This window comes from Desmodus rotundus, chromosome 2 (assembly GCF_022682495.2).
Source record: "Desmodus rotundus isolate HL8 chromosome 2, HLdesRot8A.1, whole genome shotgun sequence".
Taxonomy (NCBI): domain Eukaryota; kingdom Metazoa; phylum Chordata; class Mammalia; order Chiroptera; family Phyllostomidae; genus Desmodus; species Desmodus rotundus.
Window position 1 is genome coordinate 18793947 of NC_071388.1, and position 17290 is coordinate 18811236.

At 34.7% G+C, this 17290-nt stretch overlaps 1 long non-coding RNA gene across 1 annotated transcript in view; it reads right to left on the minus strand.

Moving 5' to 3' along the window:
- The window catches only part of LOC139440683 (uncharacterized), a 332850-nt gene that overhangs the window by 35794 nt on the left and 279766 nt on the right, over window positions 1–17290 (minus strand). The window contains exon 5 of the long non-coding RNA XR_011650848.1: window positions 10256–10316. This is a non-coding gene — a long non-coding RNA (uncharacterized lncRNA). The remainder of the gene's footprint in view (window positions 1–10255; window positions 10317–17290) is intronic.

Below are 17290 nucleotides of genomic sequence, written 5' to 3' on the forward strand. Positions count from 1 at the left end.
TGCAGTTAAGGGGTTTTTTAAAATATTTTAAAATTGTTATTCTATTATAGTTGTCCCAACTTTCCCCGCTTTGCCCCCCTGCCCCCATCACACCCGGCTCCCACTGTCAATTCCCATACTGTTGCCCATGTCCCTGGGCCATTCATACATGCTCTCTAGCTAGTGCCTTCCCCTTCTTTCCACCATCATCCCCCTCCCTGCTCTCCTCTGGTGACTGTCAGTCTGTTCCATGTTTCCATACCTGTGGTCCTGGTATGGAAGTTAGTTACTTAATTCATTACTTAATTTTGTTCATTAGATTCCTCTCCTCTTATAGGTGAGATCATGTTATTTGTCTTTCACTGGCTTATTTCACTTAGCATAATGTTCTCCAGTTCCATTCAGGCTGTTGTTTTTTAAGAATCATGGACTCCTAAGAAAATCTGACAAGAGCTGGAACATTTTCCTAAGAAAAATAAATACACCCACATGCATTTAAAGTACTGTAAGTATTTTCAAAGAGCCAAGAGACTCAGCATGTTCATCTTATGGCTTTAATGGATCTATGCTCTTAATTAAAAACTTTTTTTTTCCAAAATGAGAAGCAGTGTCATTACTTTCTAATTAAGTTTGTGTTGACTGAATGCTTCAGAAGGAGTTGCAAACCTCTGTGGTTCCTAATGTTTTGGCTTCTTTCTTCTGAGTAAAGTTCTAAAATCCCATCAAACTAAATCTATACCCAAATACAACCAAAATAAACATATAAAAAAGAATAAAACAAAACCAGCTGAACTCCAAATCAGTATGAGCTTCCTAAGCCATTTCCCCCTAAATCTTAATTCAACTACAGAAGTACTCTTAACCATTCACCACCTTACAGGTTATCTGACATTTTCAACAGATGCCCCAGCATGCCCTCTGCAAGAGAGCTTGTTTCCAGTACTACACTGTCCAATACACTAGTTACAAAACACATATAACTATGTAAATTTTAATTAATTCAAATTAACTAAATTTAAAATTCAGTTCTTTAGTCACACTAGCCACATTTCAAATGCTCAATAACCACATGTGGCTAGTGGAAACTGTTAGGGTAATGCGGGGTATATTTGATCACGTTAGAAAGTTCTAGAACACCCAAGTATTTCTGCTCCCAGTAAGTAATTTGTATACTTTCTGGTAGGCAGTCACTTATATCAGTTCCTAAACTAGTTTATGCCAGCTGGGTAAATATGAAATTGTGTAATGTAATTAAGTATTATATAAACCAATTTAAATTACAAGTATAAAAAGAATAAGAGATGTTCTACACATGGAAATTTTTGAAATTCAGTCCTCTTAAAAAATCCTAATGAGTTAAACGTAGTTAAGACAACTTTAAAAATTAGAAAAAATCATAGAAAATATAGGGTTTTGCTCTCAGATTTCTTTATATTGGATTTGCACTTAAAGACACTTAGGAAGCAACAAAAATAATAATTCATATATGATGCATTATGGGATTTACAGAAAGAAAAGTGACTAAGATCTGTGAACAGCAACCCAAACTCAAAAATACTTTGGGGACAGACTCATGGAAAAACAGCAGATGACAGCTAGTAGGGGATTAAGGGGTGGAAGGATTGAGCAAAAAGAAAAAAGGACTCATGGACATGGACAACAGTGTGGGGATAGCTGGGGGGAGGGAGGCATACGGGAACTAAATGATAATAGCAACAAATACAATAAAGATTTAATAAAAAATAAACACAATCACAAGTTTAAAAAATCCCTTAAATTTAAGATTCTGTTATTTTATTTGAAAATTTCTTGCATAAATTACATTGTAAAAAATATTTCGTGGCTTTGATAAGAACACGGGCAACTAAATATATGATTGAGTTTTAAAATGTAAACAAAATATGCATTGTATGCATATGTTAAGTGTTAAGATCTGTTTCTTCAAATATCTGTTGATTAACTGACCAACTACTGATTCCAATTATATCAAATATGTGTTGGTACTACACATAGCAAAATCACAAACACATGTCTTTTTTATTACTATAAACTCAGTGTTTTCATAATTGATTGTGTCACTTTTACTTGCCAAATTTAAATTCATCAGATTAAATTATATTGAAATATTGATGGATACGAACCTGATCTAATTCTATATTTAAGCATAACTAGTCCATTAATTATAACACAATGAAATATAATTAACAGCAATACCAGTTACTTGACTCTCTCAAACTCTATGAAGTTGCGTGTAAGACTTTATACTGAGATGAGAACATTTGAACTTCATGTTCAGTTTACACAGCCTTTAGATTTTTCTCACTTGAAAATGCTATCTATTCATCTGTCTATAGCATTGATTACTTGAGAAATAAGAAGTATAAAAATATTTTGTGTGTTGTGCATTGAGATTTAGATTCAAATGGAAACCTAAAACTACATATTACTACTAGGACTACTATAATTACTATTGCCACATTTGTTTCATTATGATAGCATCAAAACAATATTGCAATCAGTAGGTATTGCTGGACCAATGAATATTTTTCATTCATCAGTTAAATTCAAGAAAATATTTATACTCTCATGGATCATACACATCTATTTAAAATAGTAGCAACACCTGTATAAGAATGTATCCTTTTTATACACTTTAGAATTATTGGATATATCATAGATACTCCAAATTATCAACTTCACTATAAAAATGCTGATAGTTTCATCAAAAGAACAGATTTACTGAAGTTTTGCTTTACTATGTGATGTCTTCATTTCAAAATGGAAAACTGGCTGCCCTTATTAGGGCCAAATTTAGATGAACTGAAGAAGTCATGCTGACATATCTTGAAAGTGAGTGAGTATGCCTTCCTTGGTCTATCACAGTCCCCATTACTTCCTTTTGTCTGGAAGTCTATCTAGTTACACTGCCTAGACCCTGCAGTCACTTACGTTCACGATCCCTCTTCCATACTTATATCTTGCATATCTCATGGGGGACATAGACAATTGAGTTCTTAAGTCTAGTAACTTATGGTGAGCATTTTATGTTACCTTTTGTTCTCCCAAGCAACACAATGCTAAGGTTAACCAATTCTAACTTACTCCCTTTTTTACTTATGATACACCACCAGCCACTGGACCATACCCCTCTCCCATAGAAAAGAGTTCTGGAAGAAGAAGATAAATCACAGTGGAAGTAAAGGGTAAAGAAGTTTCTTGGTATTCCTGGAAGAGTAAGACTGTACTTTTACGTGAAAGAACTATAAGCATATAGAATTCATTTTAAATAAAATTAATGATATAGCTATCATACTTGAGTCTGATAATAAATTACTTTGTTATTTGTAGTTTTTCTAAAATAAAACCTTATCTCATTTCAATTAATTAAATTTGTTTAATGACACTACTCAAGAGCCTATTGATACCAGTAGAAAACTACTTGAAAATCTATTGCTAAGAAATATAGAATATTCTTCCTTGGGTAGATTAATGATCAGAATAGAAATCTGGGCTGAGTGCATACTAGTGGGTTGACCCTGGCAAGGTCATGAAATACTCAGTTTGGTCATCTGAAAAATGGGCCAGTTGATCTCTAAGGTTCTTACAATTTATAAATCTAGATTTTATTTTTAATTTTAATCAAGTACTACCTAAATGCATAGTAAGTAGAAGTACATGCAAATTATACAGCTTACAATCTAACTTTATTACATATTATCTAAGCATATAATAAGTAATGGGAAACAGAAGACTCAATATGATTGGAGTCAAGTAAGAGATTAGAGTGAAGAGAATAGAATGGATCAGGGTACTTAGATGTAAGGAATATGTATGGGTAGTTTATTTAACTTACACATTTCACACAGCACAGTGTGAAGTTGAAAAATAAAGGCATGTACAAAACAATGCCAACCTAAAAATCCAGAACCACCATCTAACAGATTTCTCAAAAGGTAAAAGTGATATTTCTAATTTCTTTTAAACTCCAAATGTTTAAAGTTTGAAGAAGTCCACTTAAATGTAGAATTACTCCACTGTATCACGTAATGTTTTTATTTCATTTGAATTTTCTTGTTCCTTCACCAAAGAGTTCTTGAATTCATCCTATAAGCTGAACACTGTGGTAGGAGTTGTGAATTTCAAAAAAGAGATATTTGTGGACACAAGGAGCTTATATTTATTATAAATAATAGAGACTGGTGTTTCATAAATCACATTCAAATATATCACATACTTAAGACTGATGAAGCACTGCTTATTTTAAGTTACACATAGTTTCTCAGCATTGCCCATAAGTGATCTAAAGTTTAATTCAATCCAACAGCTAAAAAAAAGTATGTACGTTGCGGGAGGTACACATACCCAAAGGTGAAACTTTTAGGGACATGTACTTACTATTCATGGAAGTTAGAAAAACCCTGTGGGTATAAAAGGTGCAAGGCCTATAAAGATTCAAAACTGAGAAAGTCCTCTTAGAGAAAGAATAAAAGGCTTCTTAGAGAGGTGATATATAATGTAAGAATCTTGAAGAACATATTATTGAGTAGTGGGTTTGCTTGGAAGGAGTAGTGAATCATAGCTATGAGTAAGCAAGTAAGAGATAAATGCTATTTTGAAATGCCAGAGCCTTCACCTAATAATCTTTCACAGGTGTTCTCTTTGGATCTTTTTTTTAGGGGGCTGCTATGGGTGTAGTAAAGATTGGTGACCTCAGAATTATTCCCAGGTTCTATTGAGGAGAAACTAGGTGTGGGTGTGAAAAAACGCTCAGGGTGTTAGAGTTCTGCATCACATCATTTGGGAAATCTTGGGGGATCACCTAGGCTCACAAGTCAGCCTTTGATAATAGGGAATAATAGAAACAAAATGATTATTTACAGAGAGTGACTCATTTATTCTAATAACAGTTCATGTACTGCTGGATTGTTTTCAAGGAGACTCAGCCCAATTGCCAAGTAATTTATCTGATTTCCTCATACTTACTTTGGCCAATTTAGTTCATAATATTATGAACTAAATTAGGCTTTTCTGGTAAGGTATTTTCAATTGCTTTGCAATTGGTCTTCTTTGCCTTTCATTCTTCCCTCCCTTCATTTCTTCCTCTGCCCCTTTCCTTCCTTCCCACTCAAACTACTTCCTGCTTCATTCCCAAAACATTTAAGGTAAGTCAGCCACTACAAACATAAAGATATATGTACAGTTGAGGGTCCTCAAATATCAAGAGATAGTAGTTAAATAGAGTATGATTTACTGATATTTAATTGCTTCCTAAATTTTTATATTTCCTGTTACCAAATGTGGAAGCCTTGGTATACAGTAGATTATGATTACTAAAAATTCTTAAAGGAATTATTGAATCCACATAGTGGCTCCTTCATTGAATGTTAACCTCTTATACACAATGTTTCCCAAAGGTTTCTTAGACATAACTTGACTATTTCCACATACGGACATTAGCAATGATCCTGAATCTTAGTTTTTTTTAAAAAAAATAATCCTTTCAATTTGTGCATTTGCCATTTAACATCTTTTTCATAAGCAATTAGTAAATTAAATATCCCCAAAAGCTAGAAGCATGAAATTTAGTATTAATCACTAGCAAAAACATAATTCTTCCAATGTAGTATACTCATCCTATTTTCTTCATTGATGCTAATTATACCCTCCGCCTTTCAGAATTGTTATGATTTCTGCATGACTAACACAATGAGTCAGAGCTACATTTTTTCCACTTTTCAGCCATTCTTCTATAACACCAGTTCACTTTAGATAGAGTAGATAAGAGACCACAGTGCTATACATTTATCACGGTATGTTTATGAGATTATCCCTTACACTACACAGCACAGTTGACTTCTGTGATGTACTTTATGGCACTGCATAGAAGCAGGCATTTATTGGCAATAGTATTGTATTTGGGTAATCAGTGCCTGCACAGCTTGGTCTCCAACTCTCTACACTGAGAATTGGGATACACACAAATACATTCACACACAAGAAAGGTATCCTAGCTTTCAAGGGCTAAACTGTTCGTGAAGATTTAATTGTTTACCACTCAGTCGTGTATTTCTTCCACCTTTGAGTTGCACTGCTACTGGTAGACATGTCATTGTTTCTCTTTGCTAGGAGCCACTGTCTTTTTCATCTCTCCACTGTCTCTCACTCTTTGTCTATGTCTCCCGCCCTTTGTCCATGGTCTCTGAAATGGTCCTTAAAAAGACTCTTCTTCCTTAGAGACTACTAGTCTTTAACTTCTGCATAGCAGTCAACTAATTTTGCTTGAAGTCATTGGCATTTCGCTTTCTAAGGCTCGTGTGTTCTTCCTGTTGCTGACTCAAAGGTTCCTTCTTCACTACCATTGTTGGTAAATTCCAAATTCTGAATATTCTGAATGCCAGAGTGTTGTTATCTAGAAAGCTCATCAACACACAGACAGGGTCTTATAGTTTTTAAAATATAAGTGTATATTTGTATCTACAAATCTTTTTTTAATGTATTCAATGTTTCATGCTTGGAGTTTAAATTAGCTCTAATATCGACAACTGTTTCTGTGACTGAAAGATGATGTACATAAACTAACCTCTCTATATAAATTATACAATTCACTGCCACTAAAGCTGATGGCAAGCTAATGAATTCCAAAGACATCCATTTGCTTTGTACAGACATAATAATGTAGGTGCCTTTCCTTCAAACAAAAACATGATCCAAACTTCACATTATACTTCATGTACTTATTTATTATTATTTTCTTGACATGATTCTGGTTTAGTTGTTTTGCTTTACTCAACAAATACAGCTATATAAATATAAAGGGTAGAAGATAAGAGAAGTATACAGAATACAAAAAGGTAATTTTAAAAATTGATATTGAAATAAAAAACATTCATCTGAAAATTAAGGAATTGGAAAACTCAAGAGAAATATGCACAATCTAAATTTAGGGTTATAAACTATAATAAACTTATTAATAAAAATGAATTCATTCTATTCTTTTTATTCTAGATAAAAAGCAGTCCTAATTTTAAAATTTGTGTCTAGGATGAGTGAACACACTGAATCCAGTCAAGAAATAAGTCAAGTATATTACTGAGTTGGCACAGTCTGGGAATTAAATTTGGGGAAATTTTAGAACAAATAAACAGAACAGATTTGTGACCACTGTTGTAATTCAATCACATATAGAAATAGAAATCATCACAGAGAGAGTTCTTATACTCCATTCATTCATCCAGTAAAAATTTAGTTCTTATTATGCATGAGGCATTGCAGGGGATACAATGAAAAATAAAGCATGGACTTTGCCCTCATGGGGCTTACAGTCTAGTATGGAAAAAGTAAACAAGCACTTAGCATAACATAAGGGAAAAAATGATGTGTCATAAGAAAGACTCAGACAATGTGCTGTGGAAGTCATTGACACTGGCAGACTTTTTTTTTTTTTTTTTTACTGTAGGGTCTAAGTAGCCAATAAAAATAGAAAGAACAATGATCAGTGTACAAAATTAAGTGCCAAATTTTATGAGTCTGTGTATGAAAAAAGCTGCAATATGAATGCAGTTTACGTCACTACTCACCATTTGTTAAAACTATTTGGTCACCGAGTAACAACCTATTAGGAATACCATCTTGCCAGTGTCATAAGTAGATGTAAATGAAATAATCTAATACTTAGGAACCAAAAGGTCACTTTAATGTAATACAGACTCAAATTATTCAAAATACTCATGACACATTACCTTTTCACACAGAAATTTGCTCGATCAGATTAAAGTGATGAAGAATTCCTCGATGGCTCAAGTGTGCTCCAAGGAAAGCTAGAAGGTTGTACAGTTAACTCCCAGGGTATAACTCTAAACCATACAACCTACTACCTCAACCCGGATGCACACAGCGTCCACTGTGGCTTCAAATTCCTTATCATATCTTCAGTCAGCTCCTCCAAATATGGCGGCCATACACCTAAGGGCTCGGCAAGGATGTAGATATAATATTCTAACATTTTACCAATTAACTTAATATGTGTCTGCTAGGACTATCCTAACCTCTTGGGTTTCCAGCATAGGTCAAACAAAATGTCCTCTGACATTTCTCTTGGCATAATTGTACTAGCAATGAATAATATTAAAAGTCTATAGCATTCAGCTTCATTTTTCAAGAGAAAAGGGTTGAAAGGTAACACGTAAATCCAAATATTGCCTTTAATTTTCTTATTGAAGTTGATGAGGTGCACTAACCACTATAATATGAATTGACATTTCTGAACAGGATCTATTGAGATCTTGGTTCATACGTTGCTATAAAAAAACTCCAAGTTTCATAAGCAAATTACTATACATGCATTCAAACTTGAATGGCTGCTCCCTGAACTCTTCCAAGTGGCCAACGATTGCCTTCTAACACAGATGAGGATTAATATATACATTAAAAAAAAAACCAAAGGAAAATACAATTACTTCAAAAGTAATCAACTGGAGTTTTACCAGAGTTTGACTGAAGTATTATTTACCAGCCTGGTGTGCAGCACTTTGCCAGACTAACCACACTGACACAGACCCATAGAAGCGAGCTTGTGCGGTCCACTTCACCACAAGATCGGATCTACGGGTTTATGCCAGTGGGCAACATCTCACATGGGCTCCTTATTAAAGCAGAATTTGTTGTAAATATCTGATGAAGTCAGGAGATGAAAATAATAATATCAATCCTTTCGTTTAAATATTCTAAATGCTGAAATGCTCTAAGTATGCACATTCCCAGTTAAAGGCCTTCAGAAATATTCTAAACTAAATGAAGGTTTATATACATGAGAATTGTAAAAAATACTATATTGAAAGATTTTTCACAGATTACTTTTGTTTTAATAGTATTTTAGAATTAGACTATTCTAATTAACAATGAGTTGTAAAAGAAAAATTAATCCATACATGCATGTATGAATTATGTAATTGTGAGGCATGAATGTAGTGTTATGAGCCTATAATTAAGACCAAATTAACTATTAAGATAATTGTGTAAGAGTAACACTGTGTTTGTTCGAATTCTTATAAAACCTCGGTTAGTGGTTTCATAGGAATTGGTAACATATAACTTTCTCATAAAACAAATGAAATCTTGCTAACTGGGCAGAGTACCGAAGGAAGTTATTTAAAAGTCCTCAATATATACATAGCTGCCTAGAGTTAGAATAACACTGAAATTAACAATATTTGAATCAATAAATAATAGAAAACTAAAATTAATCACATTAACAGAATTATTACTTCCACTGCGCACTAACATTTATACTCTGGATTTATTTCATAAAAGAGGATATCATCTCTCATACTCCATATAGTTAAATTTATTTTTCAAAAATGATATACTTAAAACATAATATATGGTTATATACATCTCTCATCTGGTCAACAGGTTGGGTAAAAAGAATAATTAAAAATATTTCAATCACCAGACCATGGACAAACACACAAGAATAAATATAAAGCCAGCCACATACATGTTTTTTAAGATTCGAAATTCAACAGGAACAAAATTATAACTTGTGCAATCATTAATTGTTTTACTCATAGCCACAATATTTAGCATTTTTCAATTATACCTTCATTGTGAAAAATAGTACCACATAAAAATTACTATGCATTTGCATGTTTTGAAATAGTATGTGTTTTATAGACTTTATGTACAGAATTTAGTCTTCATAATTTTCAGCATTATTTGTTTCCAAATTATACTCATTAAGTTAAAAATCAACATTCAAGATTCATGCATTCAATTATAGTAAAAATATTTCAACATAAATTCACAAATTTAGATGTGAAATAAAAGGTGGCATATATTTTGGGTTTTATTGTAAGTAAAAAAATGTCTATTTTGGTTTCATTGTCTTATTAGATCATATGTTTAAAAGAAAAAAACCATAACTTTATACCCCCACCTCGCCAAATTTAATTTCCATTTATATGGCACGACAACTGATAAAATACACTTTTTATTTTTCCTAAATAACTTATGCAACCGTATTTCACCTATGTCATATGTATGGATATACAGATATTTATTCAAAGTGACTCAAACCGTATATTGCTCACAAACTCAAACAAATTATTTTTCATAGAGGCAGGTAATATAATAAATTCTCAACCACCAATTAAAATTCCAACAGCGAGATTCATAAATAACATGAAACGAATTCTTATAACTAAACACAGTCAAAATTATTTTGTTTTTTTCTTTAAAAATATTAAATATTAATTGTTCTTTTGTTTTTCATTTTTACCTGAGGTGATTTTCTCCTATGATCACTTTCTTCACTTCTCATATCCATGTTAAGTTTTTCCCTAAAACAACCACAAAAGGAGAAATATCAGACAACTGCTGTCTAGGAGGAGCATCTGGGAGGATGGTGGGCATGAAGGTAGACGATCGAGAAGAAAACAATATCAAAATGGGCAAAACCTTTTAAACTATTTTTTAAAGGCTTGGAAGAGTCATAGAGCCCCACCCAAGGCTACTCATATGACATATAATGTGGTTTCATAGTTTGCATTTATGCATTCAGTTTGGTTGGTGTTGTTTTCACAGTAACAGTTTTGAAAGTGAAAGGAGGCATGGCTGTTAAAGAAGCGACTAGGTTTTGCACAATGAACTAGTGAAAGCTGAAAAGAGATGTGGATTTGGCATGAGCTTAATAAGATAATTAAGAGTGTAGAGATTAATGACTCCTAAAAATAACGTTTAAAAGTATGTTTTTCAACTAAAGGATCTTGAAACATGAAAACAGGTTTATAAATGTTAATTAAGCCTGTGAAAGTTGACGTTCCATTAGCTGAGGCAGCACAAAGAAACAAGCTATGTTTTAAATAATTAGGGAACAATAAACCATAAACTTAATAAAATGTTTCATTTGAATGTTATCAGTATATAGGATATTTGTAATTTCCCATAACTCTTCACAGAATAACAAAAAAGAAATAATTCATCAGTTCTCTATTTACTCATTGTTTACCCAATGTATTTTCAATATAATGAAATATGATTTTAGAAGCACAACAGTTTGCTCAAAGTTTATTCTTTTCATGGGAAATATTATAGCATCAGTTTGTAATATGCAAATTATAGTATTCATTTATATATGCTGTATATTTCAAAAGCATTTTATTTTCTAACAAATTTTAAACATGTTTAGAAAGTTTTAAAATTAAAATCCATGGAATACGTCTGTTAATCCTTCCACATTGAATCAGGCAAAACTGGGTTTTGTTATAAAATGCTTAAATTCCTTAGCAATTTAATTCTACAAACGTAATAATTAGAATGCAATGCATTTATCTGCTGAGCCAATACATTGCTAGAAACTTAAAACAAGTTTGTATGTACTTTTTCCAGTAAAATAGTTAATGGATATTTCCCAAGCACCCTGCAACAGCTCTAAGACAAATATTTCTTTTAAAGTATACTTTAAAGAGAGTATTATTGTGGTACAAGCTTCTTTTCTACTTAGCAACGGAGAACATGATCTTTTCAGCACTATTTAGATTATACTGAAATCCTGGTAAATTATTTAATATAACTTCCCCCAAACTAATTTTACGTACCAGCAGTTTAATGCATATTCTAATATGACCCTTTTTTAGAAGTTCAAAAAGTTTCTTTCACATTTCAAATTATGAGTCACAGCACATGAAAGATTTAGTTTCTTCACCAATTAGGGCTAAACACTCACTTTTCTTAGATAGCAAAAACTAATACTGTACACATAAAAGCACAGATAACATATTAGTGTCTTTCCAAAACTTCTATGTATAACAAAAATAAAAACATAGATCATCTTTTTCAGAGATTTCTATTTATAGTTACGTTTCTATTCTAAGCAGGATTAGAGCAAGAGAGTGAAAGAAAAAAGTTAGTAAGAGTAAAGTGGGTGATGAGTTAAATAAGAGTAAATTGAAAGTTCAAGGATTCTCTTTTCTATAACAGTAGGTTTTAAAGGAAACAACAAAAAAGTTGTACCTGATATGAAAGGTGCGATTTCACCAAGTGCAATATACTGCTAAATATGCCATATTTTTGAAATAATAAAAATAAGAAGGCTCATTTGCTTATGCTGCCTTACAAAGCTGCTTTACAAAGCTCGATGTCTCTGTAGTTATACAAGCCAATGTTTGCTTTTTTTTTTTTTTTTGGTTTGTTTTGGTTTAGATTTTTGTTTGTTTTTGTTTTTGAGCAGGAACGTCTCATTTTTTTTCATCACTGTTGCATGGAGTGGGGCATACTCCGTTTTTTGGTTTTGATTTTTTTTTTTCTTCAGGGCTCCTGTAATTTCTTGGAAAAAAGGACCAGGGCGCTTGTCTTCTTTTTCCTCCTTTTCGGCATTCCAGGCACAAAGCACTGCGCAGAAGCTGCACCAATCCTTGCTGTCCCTGGCAGCAGAGTGGTAGAAGGTGGGAGCGACCAGGAATCCTTCCAGGCTGTGCTGACTTTAGAAATGAGGATTGCACACGTTTGTCTCCTGAACCAAAAGGGTGAGAAGGCAGGGTGCCAGTTTGCTACACTGCTGCAATGATCTCATGCTCACTGCTGCTGTCGTCTTGTTTGCCCAGTTCAAATGCCTGTTCATTATAAACCAAAAAAAAAAAAAAACTACTTGGATTCTTCAGCAAGCAGAAAGGGTATAAACATTTAAAAAAATCAGCAGTTAGAAAAGGCAAAAAAAAAAAAAGAGAAACCCCCAAAACGAAATACACACAGTTTTAGGATTCACTTGTTATGCCTCAATATTCTGTTTATATTTTTCTTTTCTTTTTTTTCCTACTTAGAGATAAGCAGCAGAATTTATCAGGCGTGAAAGGGACAGCCTCCTGGTGGCCTGCCAAAAACCCAGAATAAAGGCGAAGTTGTGCTTCAAAGCTCAGTCGCTTGCTGAGTCTGGCTAAAGTCAAGTATTAAGATCCACCATTTTCTGAGCAACGCTAGAAAAGAAGGAAAAACTCAGGACGGTTGCTGCTATCCAAGTCTCCGTTGGCACCATCACAAAATCTCAGTCGGAAGGTCACATGATTCTCTGCCAAATGTAGAGTGCGTTCCCATCAACCATTCTGCTGATACTGCGAAGGCAGCTATTGTCTCGTTTAGACCCAAAGTTCAGCCCACTCTTCATTGAATTAGCTGAAAAAACGAATCACCTTTGGGGGCTGGGAGTCATGGAAACGTCTACCTGGCAAGCTGCCCACTTTTTCTGCCCATCAACCAGAGATGGAATTGTGCTGCCTAATGCAATGATGACTTGGAATGTGAAGAGTCGTCCAAAGTGAATCTGATTCTTGCAACGCCTGTTTCAGTTTGCACAGAAAACTCTGGCTTCTTGTAGTTCAGGGGCGGGTGGGGTGGGGGAATCTTTCCTATTAAATGTAGCAAATAAAGGTCTGAACATGCCTACTCTGAGCTTTATTTCACAGCACACCCAAATGGTTCTCAAATGAAGAGACCGAACACCCTGCAAGTTTTCTGAGTTTAAGGCATCCCTTCCTCTGTTTTCCTTATGAGTAAATGCAACAAGCCTAGGTCATTTGTTTTAGTTTCTCACATTAAGGTTTAAAAGCTCAGAGATTCTTCTTGCTTTTTATTACTTTCTGATTTTATCTGGTACTGATTCTGTACTACATGGCCACAATACCCACTAGCAACAGTGGGGGTGTATACCACTGCAATCTCCCTCAGAGTGGTCCCCTGAGAGAAGAGTCGGTGTCTCTTCAACCACACAAAACCCTGCGACTGGGTCCAGGGGTAATCCTCGGCACTACCTAGCACAGCTGCTGTGCTTGTTTGCTGAGGCTGACTCATGTCAGAAGTGCTCTTTCTGTTCCTTCACTAGCTACGGTTTGCCTGTCGGGAATGAAAGATGCCTTTCAAAGATGCAGGGAATGTATCAACAACTCATAGGCAATAAAATGAGATGGTTCTCCCTCCCCAATGAATTTCCATTCTAGCAGGCAACCAAAGTTCCCGTGGAAAAACATTTCCATACTTTCTAACAAAAGTAAAGGGAATTCAATCTTTCACCATTTCCTTGAGCAGAATCTAAAGTCAAGTGGAAAACCAAGTCTTATTAGTATTTAAATCAAACATATTCAATAGTACTGAAAAGAATCATGTTCTCCTACCTGCATTAAAAAAGCTTTGATGATGGAAAGATCTTTATCTGAATTATAATTTCATTTGCAGAAAAATTTGAAGTTATACTCAGGGTTTTACAAAATGATGGACTAATGTTGTCCCTCCTACATGTATATACACAAACACACACAATGCGCAACATATGACAAAGATATAAAAGGATAATAAGGCCATAACTTGCCTAATAAAAATCATCCACAAAATTCAGGGGTTTAGGAAACATCTTAAAAATGACCTATTTTTTTATAGCATGTTTTCAGGTCACTTTCCTTTGAAGCCATAGGAATGAATGCTCACACACACACACACACACACACACACACACACACACGAGAAGCATTCTGGTGTCCTCCCCATTTGTAATTCAAAATACAAACAATTTTAAGCCATAAAAGAAAACCTAACACATGTGCTGAAATTAAAATGGCTTTTTTTCTAGATTGTGAAATTCTGGACAAATTGTGCCCATGTCCTAACGCACGCTGAGAGTGCCTGGTCGGGATTCGAGCGTGGCTGGCAGATCCATGTGCCCCACGCCTCAGCACAGCAAGAAGAAATTAGATAATCTCTAATGGAGAGAAAACTTTCAATTTTCAGTTCTCATTCACTTATTCAGCAGATATTTATTAAGTAAACACAGTAAGCACAGGGGAAGAGTAATGAATCAAATGGGCATGCTCCCATGCGGCAGTCATTCAAGAACTTCCAAGTGAGAAAAAGCTCACTTCTAAATCTAAGTATTGCTGGCCCTAAGGGAACATCTACTGGCAACAAACTGGTCAAGAAACAATAGTATAAACTGGAAAGTGGAAATGAAATGGATATTAAAAAATAAAGATAGAGAGGCATTCTGTCTCAAGTTTTCTCTTTTTAATTCAAAATTTAATCAGTGTTCATAAATCTGTTTAATTTCCTTAAAGAACCTAATGCGAAAGTTGTATGTTACCCTCTCAATTAACAAACTGAAATAAAGGAGAAAAGAAAAAGAAACAGGAGATGTTCACTTTCACGAAGATGCTGTAGACTTAGTTTTTCCTAATCCTACTGTTAGGCTCAACTAAAAACAACCCTGAGTGTTACATACGAAACACACGCCAGGAGGCTCTGAAAGACAGAGAGAAGACCGACCAGTCAGGGACCTCAGGACCCAAGGAACAGCATGGTGGTGAGGTCCTGGGATTTTTTTTTTTTTTTTGCCTCATATACCCAAAACAGGCAGCTGAAGGCATCTGTAACCCAGAGACACCTACTGGTGCAGACCAGAAAAACCTCAGCAAAAGCCTGTTCTCTCTAGGCAAAGGACCAGGAAAGGGCAATATCTAGAAAGACAGTATCACTTTGCTCTAGGCAAACACCACACAAAAATGCGCCCCACACCCGCAAAGGCCCAAGGGGGAGTTTAGTGCCGACCCTTGCTAGAATAGAACAAAGAATCCCAAACTTCTCTCCCCAGTCTCAGGTGGTATAGGGAAGTCTGAGTAAAGCATTGAAACTTTCTTTCCTGTCAGGGTGTCCCCCCACCAACCACAATACAGTGCCAGTGCAGACCATATAGGAGCCTGGACTTCCAATCCAGTCCAACAGGAATGAGGCGCCTTCTCCATTCCTGTTAAAGTGGTATCAAATAGAAGAGACCCAGTGAAAATTCATGACCTTAGAAACTTCCCAGGAGCAGTAAACCCACCTCACCATCCCCCAACCTGTAAGGTGCCAGAAGAGGCCACAATGGGATCAGTAATAAACCACTCCCACCATTCTAGCCAGGCAGGCATCAGTGGAGGCCTACCAGGGAACAGGAACTCTCACCCCACCCAGCAGTGATGTGAAACCCTCCCACTCAGGTGTTAATGTGGCTGGTAGGGGAGACCTGGAATTCTACCTGCATCTGGTAGTGAAGACACGTACCCTTCTTTCTTTGCTGCAGTGGTGTCGGAGGAATCTAGCTAAAACAGAAGGTTTATATAGCATCCAGAGCCTTGTAACATGTACCCCCCAACATCCAGATTTCATTGGAAAATCATTCATCATACAAAGAAGATCAAAGCAGGAAGATCTCCAAATGAATGCAAAAATGATAATCAATACATGGGAACACTAAGATGATAGGAATACTAGAATTATCTCACAAAGACTGTAAAGCAAGTATCCTGAAAATGCTTTAAGGAGCAATCATGAACACAGTTGAAACAAATATAAAAACAATGAACAGTCTTAGCAAAGAAATAGAAGATATAAAGAATAACCAGATGAGTGGGAGGGCAGGATTTGGAGACAACTGTACTTGAATGGCAACAACAACAACAACAACAAAAGTGAAGAACCAGATGAAAACTTTACAGCTGAAAAAATACAATAACTGAAATAGAAAAGGAAAGAAGGCAAAGGAAAGGAAAAGCAGTGAACTGAAAGACAGAGCAATAGCAATGGTCAAATAAGAACCACAGACAGAAAATATACTTAAATAAAAAGTAAACGGAGACTCAGGCAAATGTGTAATATAAGAAAAGTAAAGCATTTGTATATCATGCAAATGTTAATTCAAGAAAGCAAGAGTAGCAATATTAATACCAAATAAAAGAGACTTTGAAGCAAAGGAAATTATCAGTATCAGAGGTAAACATCATAAAATGATTTAAAAAAAGACAATCCACGAAGAAAACATAAAATCCCTGAATGTGTATGCACCAAATAAAAAAAGCTATAAAATGTAGAGTACAAACTGGTAAAATAGAAAAGAAAAAAAACAGATCCATGATTATGATTGTAAACTTCAACATACTTCTCCTAACAATTGATAGAACTAGACAGAAAATTAGCAAGGATACAGTGTTCAATGATATCATCAACCAGCAGGATTTAATTGACATTTTTAGATGTACTGCCTCCAAATAATAGAATACACATTGTCTTTAAGTGCTCACCAACATACTACAGGATAGGCCATATCCTGGTTCATAAATCAAATCACAACAAATTAAAAGTAAGTGAAATCATACAGTGTGTTTTGGACTACAGTGGAATCAATCTAAAGACCAATAATAGAAAGATAACCAAAAAAAATTACTTGGCAACTAATAACTCGCTTCTGAATAATTCATAGGTTAAAGAGAAGTCTTAAGGAAAAACATATTGGAGTGAA